Source organism: Triturus cristatus, chromosome 4_1 (genome assembly GCF_964204655.1).
Source record: "Triturus cristatus chromosome 4_1, aTriCri1.1, whole genome shotgun sequence".
Classification (NCBI taxonomy): Eukaryota; Metazoa; Chordata; class Amphibia; order Caudata; family Salamandridae; genus Triturus; species Triturus cristatus.
In genome coordinates, this window is record NC_140585.1 from 1,108,126,618 (window position 1) to 1,108,139,838 (window position 13,221).

Below are 13,221 nucleotides of genomic sequence, written 5' to 3' on the forward strand. Positions count from 1 at the left end.
AATGTTAGAGTACGTAGATTGGGAAGTGGTGCTAATATGCCCTAAAGAAGTCACGTTCTGAGCCTGCCTATGTCTTATGCAATTGAAGGTCCTCCATAGGGCATACATTCACATAAGTAGACAATTTGAAATGATACTAGTACTAGATATTCCCTGCTTGAGATTTGGGATGGGAGAGAGAACTTTCCTGCATATGATATGAGAATGAAGAGTTATCCAATGGTTCTGGAGTTAAGTAAAAGTCACATTGGCTGTGATGTTGGGAGTGGAAGTACTCTTGATGCCACAATATATGATTCCAGGTATTCCAAATTACATGGATATGATAAAATGGAAGATAACCTCTGTGTTCTCTATGTGTAATGGCAGTGAAAAGTGATATAGCAGGGGACTGGGAAACTACATAATATACAAGTTGGGAGAGATGATGTGAAAGTATGGTTCAAAGTATGGGGCAGAAAAGGGATTTATTAGGCAAGAGGATGCCGCCACAAATTCCAGAGGACCATGGAGAAAACATTTTTGACTTGACGATAGAGTGGATAGGGCCACCCATGATTAGGATACTACCTTGGGACGAAACAGGCAAAAACATATGTCTCTCTGTGTATAACATTGACTGGAAGATATTATGCTTCAGGTTTCCCAACCTACTTGAATCTGAAAGATATAAAACACTACTATGTATGTCACTCCAGAGATGGCTCCTATATAAATGACCACAAACCACTCCAGGCACGATCAGTAGGAGAAATTGGATTGTTGGTTGATAGGGATGTGAGCCCTGGTCAAGCATCAGCCACAATTGCTTGCAGGGTGAACTAAGCAAAGTCACTTAATTAACCTATGCCTAACCCTGGGTATCTTGGCGCATATTATTTATGCAGCACACAAACAGTAATAAAAACACAACACAAGAGAAATCACACACCAATTTAGAAAAAAAAGTACATTTTAATAAATTATTTGACACCAAACTGACCAAAATTCAATCAGTAGAACAAGAGTTATGAATTTCAAAATATTTTAGTAACATCTAGTCACATGAGAAGAGGATTGGCCCCGGTCAACCCTTACCTTCGGACTTAGAAGAATTTCTGAAAATAAGTTCTGAAAAGTTAAAGTTCAGTGGGGCAAGGTTGCGGGAGGTATCCAAGGAGGGAGCGCCGTCGTCGGACAGCCTTGGGTCAAAGTCGCAGTGAAGCTTTCTACATTCGGAATTAGTCTCTGAAATGGGAGTCGAAAATCTCTAGTGGGGTGAGGCAGAGGGCTATATTCAAAGACAGTTCCACAAGGCCGAATATCATCTGGCAAAGGACCGCTGAAAAGGATATGCAGATGTGGAGAAGAACGCAGTGAGAGAAGTCGCAAAAGTCGCAAATTCAATCCAACTGTCAATACACCGCAGACGGATAGGTGAGCATGTTGGTTGTGGTCTCCTCCTGGTTCTCAGAGTAGTCCTGAGTTTTGGGATTTGGCCATTGGGGCACCTTTAGTACCACAACTAACGGGCCAGTAATGGTGAGGCACCACTTGGGCAATCAGGACTAACTCAGGCTGGGTTCAGGTACGGGTTCAAGATGGTGAGAGCATTTTGTGTTCTTGAGTCTTAGATTAGGAAGCCAAAAAACTAGCATTTTGGAGAGACTTTGGTGTTTCTGGGTTCACGTTGCAAGTCCAGTCCTTCTTTCCCAGGCAAGAGAGCAGCAGGACAGAAAGATAGCAATTCAGCAAGGCAGCAGCAGATTGGCAGTCTAGCAGAGTGGCAGTCCTTTTAGCAGCACAACAGTCCTTTCTCCTGGCAGAGTATCCACAGGCTCAGAAGTGAACAGAAGAGTTAGTGTCTGAGACCCTATTTTTATAGCCCAGTGACCTGTTTCTGGAAGATGAGAGAAGCTTTTAGATAGTGGCTTTGAAGTGCATGGAATTTCCTGACTCCCCTGCCATGGCTTCAAGGGAGTTGATATGTCCTTTGTGTGAGGGCAGATCACAATCTACTTAGCTGCAAGAGGGGCTGTGCTCAGCTCCAATCCCTCATCCTGCCAACAGATGGCCCATTCAGGTACACCTAATCCCTCTGTCTGTGAGGAATTCACAAAGTCTGCCATTTACACCCAGTTATGTGACCCAGGGCAGGCTACAAACACAAAAGGGCTAAGGGCAGGAAAATGCCAACTTTATAAAAGTGAAAGTTTCAAAATTGTAATAAAAAATCAAAACATTTCCATCAAATAAGATTTTTCATTACAATTCCAGAGACACCTAATATGATATAGCCACCAGCTCCCAATTGGAAATTACAGCTTAATAAATGTAAGAAGGAATAACCAATGTTATCCTATGGGAGGGGTAGGCTTCACAGTAGTGAAAAACAAATCTAGCAGTTTACGTAAAACTACATGTCCAACCTTTTAATTACCCAGCACCCTGCTGTATGGGCTACCTATGTCCTAACTTAAGGGTGACATATGTAATAAAAGAGGAGTTTAAGGCTTGGTAAGGGGGTTTAATGCCAAGTCGACATGGCCGTTTAACACTGCATTCAGGGACTGGGACATGTTTTGAGGTGCTACTTAAGTGAGTGACACAACATGTACTGCAGGCCCACTGGTAGCATTTCATTTACAGGTCCTGGGTATATGGTATACCACTCTACATGGGACTTATAAGCAAATTAAATATGCCTATTGGGTATAAACCAATGTAACCATGTTTTGGGTGAGTGGGCATCAGCACTTTAGCACTGGTTAGCAGTTGAGTCCTAAGGCCAACAAAAATAAGTCCAGCAAAAATGGAGAAGGAGAGGCAAAATGTTTGGGGAAGACCACCTCAAGGCTGGCTGGTCTAACAATCAGTATTTAGAACTACAAATTTGCATACCCTGGGCCTATTTCTAGAGTGACACAGTGAATGAAAATGTTGGGTTGGACTGCTACCCAGAGTGAATGCAAGTGGTTTATACTTTATTTGGAGGCATTCCTCTGGTCTCCTTTTATGTGTTTGTTAAAACCAGTTCTGCCACTCATCACACCTTCATGGTCCAATACACATTACTGGCTAGAGTTGATGATATGCCTGCCAGCAGTCAATAGCTTACCAGATGAATCAAGGAAGGCAGGAGTGTTGTCAACAACTGGTGACTTATAAAGATTCAGTCACCTTGAAGGGGTAAAAGACAGTTGACAGCACAAACACTGGCCATAACACTTCTTCTTTTGACTTGCTGATCCAAAATGTGGCTGATGACATCTGTCCCATTCTTTTACTGAGCCCTCATGTAATCTTTGTCTTCAATTCCAATAGAAGGGAAACTCAGTTCTGGCAATGATGGAGGAAAGAGAACTGTGAGAAGCTGTCCTGGTATATGATGTCCACGTATGTACATGGGCAACCTGCACCAGTCCAGACAACCCTTATGGTGATTTAAGAGGTCTTAGACACACTTAGAAAGCTCTCTAAGTGGCAGATGTGGAGAGCAGTCTTCAGGCTTAGTCCAGAAGGAGTGTAAAGCAGCTTGTTTTACCAGAATGCAATCTTATATGTATAAATTAAGTGAAAAAGAACCACACAAGGTATTTATAAAAATATGTATTTATTATATAATACTCTCTAACACATACAAATATTTCCTACCTAGAGAGATGCACAATACACACAATACTTTGAAAAGAAATTACGTAAATAGCAAAAAAATACACAGTCGACCCCGGGGGGGGGGGGCACAACCATACACTAAGAAAGTGGTATAAGAACCACAACTTGGGTCAAGACAGTGTCGAGAGGAGGTAAAAGTGCTGGGGAAGTAAGGAACCACCAAAGGTGAGTGACTAGGAGTATGTGCTGAGTGGGAACACAACCGCGTGCTCCATACAAATCAACATGTAAGTCGCGGTTGCAATTTTAAAGATAAAGGACCCTTCCCAGTGGACCCTGAAGAAACCCCATGGAAGACAAAAGCTTAGAGAGCCACCCATCCATGGATACCCTAGTGCCCACGTTACCTATACCAGGGAAGCCGAGAGCATAGTTGTGAATTGGTGTCAGAAACCGCAGTCGAACCCAATGGAGGACCTCAGGAAAGTGCCGCTGCTGAAGAAGGAGAAAGTGTCCGGTGGAATCTGAAGGTGGATTCTAGTTAAGAGGTACCTGCAAGCAGAGGGGACAGAGTCTATGTCACTCAGGAGTGATCCGGAGATCTGGAAGACGAATGCCCACCAATATCGGGAGTTGCAGGAGAGTTGACAATGGCCTTGAGTCTACAGCTGTGAGGACCAGGCGATGCTGAGGAAGAACAGGAGCTTTGCACCAGCTGTCCCATGTCGGATGTCAAGTACTGAGGGGTCAGTGTCCGGCAGGAGCACCAACAAGCCTTGGCAAATGCAACCCACTCATGAGTCAAAGAAGGTGCAATGTCGAGACCAGCAAGGTCCCGGGGACCCACCACAAGCAGGGGTGTCAGGGTAGGCCCCAAGCAATCAGAGGAGCCCAAAAGAAACAAAGATGACCCTCAACAGTACCCACAGGTCGGAGGTAATTGAGTCGCAAGAGGACCACAAGAAGCTCACCAAAAGATGCAGCCCAGGGTGCAAACGATGCGATGTGGACAACAACTTTGGTCACTGGAGATTCTTGAGGTTGGGGCTACTTGGAGCCCAAAGATCCTGGTGGAAGAAAGCCAACAAGCCTTTGCAACTGCAAGTCAATGCACTGCACAGGGGTGCAGTTCCTGCAGCTCCCACGAGGGATACTGGCCCCAAACTTGGTGAGAGGGCAGGGCAGACCTCGAGAGCTGTTGAGAATCACCACCTGTGTTGCAGAACCTTTCAGAGTTCGAAGGAGCTCAGGATCAGCAGACCAGTCAGCTTAGTTGTGGTGCCTGCGAATACAGGGAAGTGACTCCTTCACTTCAAGGGAGATTCCTTCAGGTGTCTTCAATGCCCACAGGCCTTGTAAGGTTCCTGTTTGGTGCACAGGCACAGACGATGCAGCAGACTGAAAGGGAGACGAAGTCGAGCTCAAACAAAGTCCAGTGAAGTCCAGAGTGTCCAGACGGGAGAAGTAGAAGTGGTGTCTGACTTGAATCTTGTCCCACAAATAATCTAGGGACCTACACCCAGGAAAGACCTTAAGTACCCTAAGGAAAAGGTAGGGACGATTCTGGGGTCCCTCTCAGAGGAGGGTCTGGACAGGGAGGATGTTACTCCCATGTCCTTTGCCCAGTTATGTGCCAGAGCAGAAGCCAATGGCTCCCAGAGCTGGTTTGAACTGGACTATGCATGGAGGCATCAAATGTGCTCCTCATGCAGACTTAGTGGCGCTGGCAAGTGCACCCACCCGGTCCCAAAACACTAAATCATGTCTGGGAGGTGGGCATACCTCCCTGTGACAGGATGCCTATTGTTCTGCCTTCCCATGCTCGAGCTTGGCTCAGCAGCAGGAGGGCAGAATCGTGTCTCTAGTTGGCAGCAACCATTTTGTGCTTTTCGGGTTTAGAAGGCTAGCACCGGGAACACTGAGAGCCTAACGGAGGGCTTTTCCAGTGCTTGGAATCATACCTCCTCCACCGTTTACGGGGTGGGAGGTATGATTCCTTCATGTGTGATACCAAACATGATAGGATTTGTTGCAGCCAATTTCGAGATGGTCATTGCGTAATTACACGGTGCCCCTCTATGTGTTATATGGCGGCTTCACTTACAACCCGGGAGAATGGACTCCGTAGGCTGTAGGGGTGTCCTGCTCATGCAGGGGCACCCTCACACTTGAAATCAAACACCCTGCCTTCAGGATTGCAAAGGCCTGCTATAGGGATGACTTATAGGTTTTAAGTGCAGTGACACTAGATATAGGAAACCTATATCTTTAGTAAGTGGTGCTAGCACCAGCTTACAAAGGCTGTATTGGCAGGTCTGTAGTTCCGTTTTGAATGGTCTCCCATGGGTGGCATAATATGTGCTTCAGCCCATGGTGGACCTCTGGGGTACCTATGCCCTGGGTACCTTAGTACCATGTACTAGGGCCTGATAAGGGTACCCCAGTATCCAATCTGGGATCTAACTAAGTACTGAACATAACAATTTAAGGGCGAAAGCAGAGAGACCTGATTGGCAGGATCCCAATCAGACTAGTCAGCATAGTGCCAGGCAAAAAGTGGGGGTAACCATAAAAGCAGATCCTACTTTCCTACAAGAACTCATCTAAATATGAGTGTATAAGGATGTGCCTGGAACTCCTCAAGAGGGAAGAAGAGTTCATCCATCTTAGATTTAGGGCTTCTGGGAATTTTTACAGTAGTTTGTAGCACAAAGAAATCATCACCAGTGGCTGAGAATAATTCAAGCAATCCAACCATCACTTTTGACTGGCATAGGTCCCATGCTCACTGGGTCATAGGAATCTAGCTGCACACTACTGATGAGGCCCAAACAGGCCAAAACCCATCTAGGGTTGCTTGTGTTCCTGTTAAGTGTGGCCCTGGCCTGTCAGTGTTGGCTGGACTACTCCAATTGGAACAGGGCCAAGACTGATTTGGGAGTGGAGTCTGGCCTTACTCAAGAATGCCAGGTCCCCAATTCAAAATTCGCTGTTACGGGACAAAAGACAACCTGACGAATGGTGGGGGATTACATCCGAGGGGGCCAGAGAAACTATGCAAATCAAAGCCTAAGCCAGCTGTACAGAAGGAGACCCCGAACAGGGTAAGTGCACATGTTGGGCATCCAAGAATGGGGCAAGTGCAGAAATAAATGCCACCAATAGCCCTGGCCAACCTTTGAAATATCCTCTCTGAGTCCCAGTGGCCACCAAGCCCTGCGAAGACACGGGCTAACACTAACCACCAGAAAACGTGAAGCACCCGCTTCTCTCCTCTAAGAGAGATGCACACCTGATGGAGAGAGAGGTGTGGCAGTATGCAACTAGAGAAGGCCCTACTCCCCTTGAGTCCTGAGGTACATACAGTAGGTAGAGGAAGCAACTCCATGCCTGAGGGCTCCAAGGATGTAATCAGGGAAGGGCTATGAAGTGAGGTGGGCACCGCCTAAGCCATGAGGCACACTTCTGCATCTGCATGACCTTAGTTCTACGCTACTGTCCCTTAGACATGCTCACCGATGAAAAGCCCAACTGTCATGTAACGTCAAGGATAAATGGGCATAGTGCCATGAAACATCAGTGACTAGGGTGAGCTGGTGCCAGTGCTTGTAATGCTTCGACAATCGCATATGAAAGTAAGCACCATACCCCCTTCAGGAGAACATTGAAAATGGGTCTCTAATGTGAGGTAATAGCCCAAAGGACACTAATGCTATGACGCAGATCATCGTAAAAGAGCACACTCTCAGCAGTTATGTGTTCTTTCCCAGCACATTCTCAGAAGTTCTCTGTCCTTGCCTCACAGACCTGAATGCAACGTAGCTCTCACCTGAATCCCCCTGATTCATTTGGGGGAGCCCTGCGTGAGAGGTGCAGTTACCGTGATGCAGCACTGCCTGTTGCGGTTCTTGTGCCCCACTATATTGCATAGCCACTGCTAACTGATAAGTGATGGCGGACGACCACCAAGGTGGGCTGGGATTATAATACAGAAACATAGAACTCATCTGCTCATCCACGATCTCACAGTTTCTCTTCACAGAAGTAGTGGCCGGCAAACAGAAGCTATGACAGGCCGCCATGACTGACATAATTCCAGAGACCCTGCTGAGAGAACTCAGCTCCATCAAATTGACCATAGTGTCTGTGAAAATACGAAATCCACCTCAAGTGAAATTAAATCCCTGCAAGAAGACTTATGCTCCTTTCAGATGCGCATGGATAACAATATATGTAAACTAGGGACTCTAGTAGATCAAATCACAGTTTTTGACAGACACTCGAACATGGATCAGGAACTATGGACACTGAGGAAGAAACTAGTTGAGATGGAGGACCGGAGCAGAAGAAACAATGTTCCCTTTATGGGTATTCCAGAGGAGGAGGAGACAGACAATATGACTGGCTTTCTGACATAATTCCTAACAGAGATCACTGGCTTCACGTTTCTACCCCCCTTGGAGTTCCAACGTCCTCACAGAATATGCATAAGCATAGGCGGGAACCAGTTGGCACCTCTGCTGATCATCACCTGCCTCCTCTGCCAACAACAGGCCAGACAAATATGGGCAGTGGCAAGACAACATAAGGGCCGATTCACATATAAAGACTCAAAAATATATATAGCATCAGACATTTCTCATGACACCATGGTCATTAGGAAATAAAATATTGGCAATGAGACCCTTACCCCGCAAATTGTGTATACAATAATGGTTGCTAGTAACATCTACAACACTGTTTACAATCAATGGCACACATAGAGAATTTGCATATCCGGAAAATCTTGAACTGTCTCTGGTGTCTTTGTAGGCACCAGCCATAGAAGCTACCCTACTGCGGGATGTACCTGGCACTCTGATCAGACAAGTGAAAGTCAGCCCCTGGACTGTCAAAGACTCCTCGGAGACTCTACCTCAGAATGTCAGAGATTGGAGCCAGCGATAAAACGGCAGGGGTCTGTGCCCAATTCCTAGGGCATTATATAGCGCAGAAGTGGATGATGACACAAAACAGATGTTTATGACACAAGTGCGCTTACCCACTCTGTCCGAAGATAGAAGGTAGCTGCTGGAGGGCTAGGAAACAGAGGATGAGATAACGGCAGTAATTTCAGACATGCCATATAACAAAACTGAGTTTAAAACCCATACAGTAAATTTAAAGACATCCAAAGTAGTGAAAGACATCAAGAACTACAAATTAGAGTGGGTATACCCTTATTTAAAAGAGGATTTTTTCAAAAATAATAATCCAAGTAATCTTAATCTACAATACAGAGGGAGATCACGGACTAGATTCGTTACCTTCTCGAATTCCTCGTCTGACTCTGAGTCAGGAGAAGGGACCTCTTTTCAACCTTACCCCGCATATCAGCCCTATTATCAATATCCAAGGGCTTACCCGCCTCCACCCCCTTTTTTAGACAGAGGTGGGAACAGGGGTCGCGGGTTCCGAAGAGGATGGCGTACACCCATGCCACAGAATCAGGAACAGGGATTCTTCAGGACACGCAACAGAGTATACAGACGTTAAACCATAATGAGAGTCATAGTAACACTGGCCTGGAGTTGATGCCTGTATACAACTTGTCTAACCACCCCTTGTCTGATGTAGAAATTACAGTTCTTCGAAAGGGGTTGTCTTTTGTACCTACGGTAATGCAAGACCCTGTAGATACTAAAACTGAAGTGTTGCAGTTTCTCAGGAAAATTCGATTGAAGATCTTTTTTTCTGATTACAATGAAAGCAACGAAAGAAATTTCAGTGGCCTTAAAAAGAAGTCCTCCTTTTGCCCACAACGTTTGGCTATGCCCGAGGAAGTTCTGGTTTTTGAAGACCAAATTTTGCGTGAAATAGATCAATTAAATTCCAAACAAATATCGTTCAGATCGAATTTCTCAAAACAAGAACAACTGGCGTTACAAGAACTAGCTAATAACCCCCTTACGGTTATTAAACCAGCCGATAAGGGTGGGGGAATAGTACTATGGGACACCGAAAAATACGATGATGAAATCATCAGGCAATTAAGTAACAGGGAACACTATCGCCCTCTAACTGATAACCCCACAGCTAGATTAAAAGCCAAAATATTACACCTTACCACCGATGCCTTGGAAGCAGGGTACTTGTGTAAGAAAGAATATGAGTTTTTAAATGTCACTGAACAGAAAATACCTAATATATATGTATTGCCCAAAATACACAAAGATGTTTCTCAACCACCCAGAAGACCTATTATTGCTTCTTGTGGCTCAATTCTGGAGCCACTAGCGAAGTATATTGATGTATTTCTCAAGCCATTTGTAGCACAAACCAAAGCGTATGTGAGAGATACGATGGATCTCATCTCCAAAATTGAACTCTCGGTGTTCGACGGGGACCAACAGTTGTTGGTCTCCTTCGACATCGAGAGTTTATACACTAATATACCACAGGATGAGGCACTGATGGTTATGAGACTAGTACTGGACACAAGACCAAGACCACACATGGTTCCCTCTGAATTCTTGCTTGAACTGGCAACGATTTGCTTGAAAAATAATTTTTTCGCGTTTAAATCTGATTTGTTTTTGCAAGTCAAAGGTGTAGGGATGGGATGTTGTTTTGCCCCTGAGATTGCTAATCTAGTGATGGATTTCTTCGAAAAAAGGTATATCTTCGATGAGGGGACTCCATTCAGAGGCCACATTCTTGAGTGGATTCGCTTCATTGACGATGTCTTCATGGTATGGAAAGGCACACAGCAAGAACTTGAGCAATTCCATACATGGCTGAATACTCGTACCACTGACCTCAAATTTACCAAAAGTGTCAGTAACACACGCATTAATTTTTTGGACGTTTGGATCATTGCCAAAAATGGCAGGTTGGAGGTGGACTTGTTGATCAAACCCACCGACAGAAACACTTTACTGGAGTACTCATCGGGGCACCCGCGTAACCTCAGGGACAATTTGCCCTACGGGCAGTTCCTGAGGGTACGACGTAATTGCACTGATAAGAACGATTATTTTAAGAACGCCAAGAATTTACAAGAGAAATTGGTGAAAAGAGGTTATCCTAAACGATTAGTTAAAGGAGCACTCAAACGAGCGTGGTACACACCCCGTGAAAACCTACTGGTACCCAAAAACAAACAAGAATCTGAACAACTCGTCTGTGTACTGACTTTCAGCCCCAAAGCAAATACGGTGAAACAGATTATTCTAAGGAACTTGAGGTTATTGGATCATCTAAACATTCCCAAGCCTCTGTTCGCTTTTAGAAGAGGCAGGAATTTGAGAAATCATTTGGTTAAAGCTGTTCGTCAGTCACCTATGCCCACAGACACAAGAGGCCTTTTGGGGTTACCAAGAGTTATAGGACACTTTAAGTGCAATAACTGTGTGGTGTGTGTCCATACTAGAGACTCGAAAGTAGTGACTATTCATCAAAAAATACACAAACAGTTAGTTTTTTCTAATTGTAACACGAAAAATGTTGTGTATTGTGTGACATGCCCGTGTGGAAGTTCCTACATTGGACAAACCACACAAGCTGTTAAAATGCGGATTATTCAGCACAAATCCCGCATTCGTTGCAAGACCATGGGGGCCCCCATGGTCCAACATTACATGGAAAATGGACATGGAGAAAATGATTTGGAGTGAACTATCCTGGGAGTAGTGAAGGCACCTACTAAAATAGCCTTACAGAAAAAATTAAATACCCTAGAAGCTCGTTTGATAGAAAGATATCAGACCTCTAGTAGGGGCCTAAATGACCGTGATGAGGTCTGGTCTTTGATTGGGAATTAACCCGCCTTGCGATTATAGGCTATGTCATTCTCAAGTGATTCCAGGTAGGGCGTACTATTTTAAGGGTGCGCTAGACTACGAGTTTGTTTGACTTTTGATGCTCACAAATTTTGTCTGTGTATATGTATGTATATAATGCACACAATGTAAACCCCCGGTGACGCAACCGTAGGGTTCTCCTTCGCAATTATGGTTGTGTTCATAATAAGTGTATTGTATAATTGTATAGTTGTATATATGTATATAATGTATATAATTGTGTGTGTAGATGGGAGCTGTGTGCTCTCTCCTTTCCCTCCGGTGTGGTGGCCTTGCTGTGCATGCGGTGCTTTGCTTTGTTTTTCCCCCCCTTTTCCTTTTCCTTTTCCCGTAAGGGGAGTATTCAGATATGGTTTCAGAGTGCATTGAGGTATTGCCGTTATTTATTTATTTATATTGTGAGTAGGACATCCAGGATTGTTCGGCATTTTATTTTACATATTGGATTGTAGACGATAATACTGAGGCATAACGTAGAGCTCAGGTGCCACTTTCGAGTCCTCTTTCTATGTAACTGGCGGTAGGAGGAGGGACTCGTCAGAGCGAGAGTTTTAGTTCCGGGTAGGACGCGTAACGCCCGGTCGTTACACCTCATTGAGCGTGCGTGGCTGACGTCGGAGCGAGGACTGCATGCGGAGATCGACCCGACTTCGATCGAGTAAGTGGACCATGTGTTTTGATAACGCTGCCATAGACAGATACAGAGGTTTCTATGGGCTTTAAAGATAGTTTTTCCTAATTATTTTTAGAAACATAGTGGAGAACCGGTGGTCGAATCGATTGAATAACACCTGTGCATAAGTGCGCGCAGCGGCTCTAAGGTAAGAGCGTTTTCTGGATGTTGCTGGAGATTATACTCTGTGAGAATGATTTTTCTTGTTGACGGTTGTATATCCATTGCACAAATGTGATACTTTGTTTTGTTATTCAGTTACTCCTGGCTGGCAGAAATTTGGTGTGCATTGTTTGAGCAGTCACGATAAATTAGGAAGATACATGTAAGTGGAATAGGATTAGATTCTGCGTAAGGGGCGGATTGTTTTTATTCTCAGTTTTGTTGCACTTGGGATTTAATTGGGGGCTCCTTGTAGATGTTGGCTTCTTTGATAATTAATGAGGGTTGTTATCACCAACATCGAGTCATTTGGTAGGACGTGCACATCGGTGATGGGAAGCCTGGTTGTGGGCTATGTCCACATATGATTTGGCGCTTGTACCCCTTCAGGCTATTTACTTGTATTTAGTAGTCACTTTTTGGTTGTAGGGATATAAGGATGATTTGGTTCACCGTGGAGGAGTCTTTTGAGGGTTCATGGCTTTGCATGCACTGCTTGGTCACCACTCCGTGCTTTAGGGAACTATGGATGAGAGTAATGTTGCTTCCTTTTTTTTTTTAATTATTTTAGTTATTGTTCAACCCTTGTCCTGAAGAGGCCATAAATTTATTCTGGCTGAAACGTGGTCACGTCGACAGACATTGGATGGAGGAGTCACCAGAGTCTTAGTGATTCATTGACTGTTATTGAGACACTTGTAATATTTTGGGCCACTTTTGCCCTCTTGGTCCTGTGTTTCCCCCTGTGTTCGACTACCTCCCAGTGGTCCGCCTGCAATTTAGAAGGGGACACTGATGTTAAAGAATCTGTATGTAGGTTAATTGTTATGTGTAGTAGATTTTGTGTGTTATGTACAGAATTGATGTTGTGTGATTTATGTCATTGTGTCTTTCTTTGAATAAGCGCCTGTTGTTGTGATATTTTGAAAATGATGTCAGATGCACTCAAAA

The 13,221-nt window shown here is 44.6% G+C and overlaps 1 protein-coding gene across 2 annotated transcripts in view; it reads left to right on the forward strand.

Moving 5' to 3' along the window:
* The window catches only part of LAMB4 (laminin subunit beta 4), a 572,267-nt gene that overhangs the window by 177,233 nt on the left and 381,813 nt on the right, over positions 1 to 13,221 (forward strand). The gene's annotated exons all lie outside the window — the stretch shown is intronic.